This window comes from Tenrec ecaudatus, chromosome 15, assembly GCF_050624435.1.
Source record: "Tenrec ecaudatus isolate mTenEca1 chromosome 15, mTenEca1.hap1, whole genome shotgun sequence".
NCBI lineage: Eukaryota > Metazoa > Chordata > Mammalia > Afrosoricida > Tenrecidae > Tenrec > Tenrec ecaudatus.
In genome coordinates this window covers 38,749,717-38,755,498 of record NC_134544.1, presented here as the reverse complement: position 1 = coordinate 38,755,498, position 5,782 = coordinate 38,749,717, and positions in this window count along the sequence as shown.

The following is a 5,782-nucleotide window of genomic DNA, read 5'->3' as shown; positions in this document are numbered from 1 at the left end:
ACAGTTTTATCAACCTGGTGGAACAAACTCCAAATGCACTATCCCCCTAACATCAAAAACAAATGAGCATAGTTTTTTTTTTGGGGGGGGGGTGTATAAAAAGTTGATCACAACTTAGACATAGCTGAAGAGAGGATTATTAAACTGGAATATTGGTCAGAAGAAAATATTCAGGATCAACTTCAGATATATAATGGTAAAACAAGTGAAAACAAAGCAAAGTCAGAAAAAAGAGTATGAGACATAAAATAAATAGTAAGTTGTTTTTACCATCTATTTCATTGAAATCTGTTTTCCAGAGCAGACTTTATACCTGAAGAATTTCCAACAACATTAGAAGACATTCAGCTCCAAATTGTAAGTTCTATGAACAATTAGCAAGAACACTGAAAGGAAGTCACAGAGAACCCCTAATTTAAAATTTCCAAAAACCAGAAACCATAGAACCTTTAAAAGGTAGCCATAAGTAAAAGATAGATTTCCTTAAAAGTTGTAGCACTTTGACCTCTGAGTCATTTCTCACACAAAAAATAAAGTCAAAAGATAATAAGATATTGTTTTTAATGGGCTAATAAAAATGACTGCTCATCTACAATTTTGTCTCCTGAAAAATTTTTATTTGGGAATAAAAGTAAAAAAATGGACATGTTCAAACAAGCGAAAGATAATTTTATCAGCAGTTTGAAATAAAGTAAAAATCTTAACAGTACACTTCTCGTGAAGTAAATGGTCTTCAGTGGAAGTCTGAGTATGCATGAAAGATTGAAACCAAAGGTACTATAAAACCTAAAACTATAAAGATGATCAAGAAAAAATTAGGGACAAGCTTAGGGGCCCTAATACATGACATAAATACACTATCAATCACAACTAAAACACACATACAAATGATGGAAGACAGACTAGCTGCCAGTCAAACCAATATCACTGTAATTTGAGTCTATTCCACCTCCTAGTGATTCTATGATTGAGACCTCAAAAGATTTCACCCAAAGAGTAACAAGACAACAAGTTTTGACAGGAAAAACTTTCTTGCAAAGATATCTGAAAGGCACCTAATCTAAAAAATTTATAGAAAATTTCAACATCTGAAAAAGAAAATAGCAAGTAATCCAATTTTAAAATGGGCAGAAGACATACACAGACATTTCACCAAGGGACACAGTTAAGCAGCCAACAAAATACATGGAGAAATGCTCTTGGCCACGAGTCACTAAGAAGATGGAAATCAGAACAGCTACATCATCTGACCCCACAGTAGTAGCAAATTTAAAAATAAAACAAAGCAAATAAAACCAAAAGATAGTCAATGCTCATAAAAGTGTAGAGAGACAGGAGCTCTCATACATTACCGGTGCAATTGTAAAGTGGTACAACACCTGTGGAAAACAGGATATAGTACTACCTAAGAAAATTGGAAATAAAAATTACATATGACCCAGCAATTCAATTACTTGGTATGTGGCCTAGAGAAATAAGAGCCAGGATATTAATAAATATATTCACGTCTATATTCATTGCAGCATTGTTATTGTTTGCAATAGCAAACAGATGGAAACAATCTCAATGCCTGTCAATAGAAGAATGGATAAAAAAATTATGGTACATCCACACAAAGAAATACTATGCAATACTGAAGAATAATGATGAGTCTGCAAAATACCTCTTAGCACTGATGAACCTGGAGGACATTATGTTGTGTGGGAAAAAAATCACCAAAGAACACTTATTATTTGAGACTACTATTTTAAAAAATCAACCATGTTTTTTTACACACACTCAAAACCTTCTTTGGTGGTTACCAGGGGTGGAGGTCAGAGGATGGGGTAAAATGCCAGCTCCCATGTGCACACATGTGGACTTGGGTAAAGCAGAATGCAATACTCAACAAGGGAAGATTCAGCCAAAAGTGAAGGTAAAGTAAGACACGGAGAGAAGTACAATAGTTAAAGGCAACAGAGGTAACACTTTTATAATCCAATCTCAGATAACATTCCTGGCAATACTCCACGAGCAGATATACATAGACAGACGTGTAAACTGACCAGGTATGGGAAGGAGAATGGAAATCTACCTAGCAACACATACAAGTTTAACAAAGGATATTTTTACAAATGTGTTTACCAAGGCTGTAAATATATCCATGGATATAATAGAACATACAGGAGGAAATGTTATGAAACCTTCTTAGCCATCATCAAACACCTTAAAGGAGTGAGTTGCTGGGTCCGGGGTTTCAGGACCATAGTCTAAGGGCACACTTAGGTCAACTGTCATTACCGAGTCTCTAAACACAATGTCCAACATCCTGTGTTAGTGCGGAAAATAAAAATGAATTGAGAAATACAGCAAAGAACCCAAATAGACAAGAACATATAGGAAAAAATGCCCACTTTAGAAAAAGAACAAATGAAAATTAATAAGCATCTATTTTTAAAAAGTTAGAAAGTGTCAAAATAAGCACAGATGAAGCAAAAATAATGAAGCTAAAAATAAGCATACAAATGGAAGTGCAGAAGTCAGTCCTTTGAAAAGAATAGTAAGATTGATAACCTAGTGAGACTGGTCGCGAGTGAAATTAATGTCATCTGCATATGAAGGACTCATAAAAGAAGAAAAAATATATTACAAAGAACTCTACACCCTAAATTTGAAAATCTACTTGAAATGGATACATTTCTAAAGACTATAGCCTACTAACATAACAAGATGAAATAAAACATTTGAAGAGAGCTATTAGTAATGAAGAATTTTAATTTTTGCCCAAAAAACTTTGAGAAACCAGGTGCTTCAGTTGCACATTGAATCAAACATTAAAAAGAGAACAATGCCTGTTTAAGTAAACTCTTTCATAGATGAGGAACTTCTTTATGGGGCCAGCAGAAACTGATGGTAAAACTCGCAAAGAAAGAAAGGACACTTACAGGCCAGGCCCACTGAAAAATGTAGGCAGAAGTCTTAAACAAGATAGCATCCAACCTATCTAGACAAATATGGAAGAACATCATAACCTCTGAGTTGAGTTTATTCTGTGGATAGAGTTGGTTTATTTTTGTAAACTAACCATTAGTCTAAAAAAGTAGAAATGATGTGATTATTTCAATACACCCAGAAACAGTGCTGATAAAATTTACCAGAAAATACAACTTTTTATCAAACTAGGAATATAAGTGAACTTTCCTGTGATAAAAGAATTCTATAACAATTCTCCCTTCAGTACTATTTTCTTAATGCATATAATACGCTCTGTGTTTTTGTCAACGAGCATGGGCTGCGCACATGACTTTATAAGTATCCAATGCCATTTTCACCCTGATCCTCACTTAAACTACCATTGCTGATCACATGAGGACTTCACGTATGATCTTTCTATTGCTTGAAATTAATCAATGAATTAATGGAAAGAATTCATAATTCCTTCACTGGGCTGTTATCCCATTAGATCTAAGAGTTCTTGAAAAGAGCTTCTACCTGTATTATACAGGTATGATTAAAAGTAATATTTGGGCTGTCTTTACCCACATAAGCAGAAGATTAAAGAAAATGAAGAGAGTAAAAGATATTGACCAAAACAATATGACTTACCTGCAATATTTGACTTACCTGTAATGTGGGAGGATGAATGAATAAGGTCTAAATTCACCTCCAGAAATGTGCGACATGCAGAGAACATGCATAGATAGATACAGTGTGCTAACACTGCTTTGCTTAACTTCATGCTTTCTGTGCATGGGGGCATTATTTACATGTGTTGTAAAAACACAAGTTAATACTTGGGCAGAAATATAGACATATTTAATTTTGCAATCCTGCTTATGATCAAGATGTCCACTCTCACCATTTCTAGTGAACACTTTCTTTGATGTCCTAGCTAGTCCAGCAGGACATGTGGAAAAATAAACATGACTAGAATTGAAAACGAAGACATAAAATTGTCAATGTTTATAGATTACATTAGTATGCACAAAACAATTTCCAAATAAATCTACAGATGAACTTTTAAAATCAACACGTGTGTTTATCAAGATTTTTGGAAACATGGTCAATATATAAAAATCAGTTAAATTTGAAATGCAGGCCTAGGCAATTAGAAAATAAAATTTAAAAATACATGACTTCTGATAGCATTTAAAATATATACATAAAAATTCTTAGGAATAAATCTAACCAAAGATGGGCCAGTGGCAATCATGCTAAGATACCCAAGATACTCTTAAATAACGTGGATGAGAGGATTTATTCTACTAAGAATTAGAATTTCTTTTAAAGCAACAAAACCAAAATGGCTAATATTGTGGCAACAGTAGATTAAAATCAAACCAGTGAGATAGAAAAGAGACCTATGCATGTATGGACACTTGAGTAATAACAAATGTGGAGCCATATTTTCGTGGACATAGAATTATCTTTTCTGCAAATTCTAATGGAACAAAAAGAAGTCCACCTAGTTTAAAAGAAAAGGCCTCAAAAAAGTTTCTTGGCCTCATCTAAGACAATTGAAATACATCAATTAATACATGAATTATGTATATGAATGTAAGTGGCAAAAAAATAGAGTGATAGACGATAACTAAATATAAATAAATAGCCCCAAACTCACTGCCGTCGAGTCAATACTGACTCAGAGTGGCCCTATAGGACAGGGTAGAACTGCCCTGTGAGTTTCTGAGACTGCAACTCTTTGGAAGAATAGAAAGCCCCATCTTTCTCCCTTGGAGTTTCTGGTGGTTTTGAACAGCCGATCTCTCAGATTGCAGCTCACTGTGCAGCCACTACTCATTTTTATTGCCATCAAGTCAAAAATTATGTACAGAAGAAAACATTGGAAAATACCTGCATGATCTTAGAATCAGGAAAAAATTTAAAAATAGCAAACCAACCCAACCCACTAGGAAAATAAGACTTTATTTTCAAATTTTGAACTTCTGTCTATTAAAAGCAGTCATGAAGGGAGTGAAAATGCCACTTTAAGATTGGGAGAACACCTTTATTCCCCATCAAATCAATAAAGTCTAGCTTCCACAATGAAAAAGAACTCTTCAAACAATGAAGGCAAAGGCGGTTCCGTAGAACAATGGGGGGACGACTTGGCAGACGAGCCACAAAAAGAAAGCATATCCACATGCGGGTGTCCACAGTCATTCATCAGCAGTAAGGAGGGATTTGCAAACTGAAAAAACAATGTAACAACACAATGGATAATTTTAAACCATTCTGAATAATAAGTTTTGGCAAAGATATAGAAAATATATGGCCTTTCATACATTACAGGCAAGATTATATAGTGGTGCATCTATGTTGAAAAGAACTTATCTGATTTTTTTCAAAACTAGTGATATTTAGATTTAGTCATTTTACATTCAAATATAAGCCAAAAGAAATAATGCGCATGTACACAAAGAGACTATTCACACTTGTCTCATTCTAGAAACAGCCCAAAATGCCCATTATCTGTAGAACAGCTACATAAAATTCATACAGTGGTATACTATAACACAAAAATAAAATAAATGAACTACTGCGATATGCAAACATGAACAGATTTCACAAGTTTAATATTAAACAAATGACTCCAAAAATGAAGAGTACATGGTATGAGTCCTTTAATTTAAGGAACCACTTCCATGTTGTTTTTCATTGATAATGTTTTGGGGTATCATCAAATTCATTCCAACTCCTGCTGACACACTCTACAACAGAATGACACCTCATCACCCATTCCTGGGCTGCCCTCGCAGTCATCGCATCGCCATGCTGGAGCCTAATTTGCAGCCATGGTCTC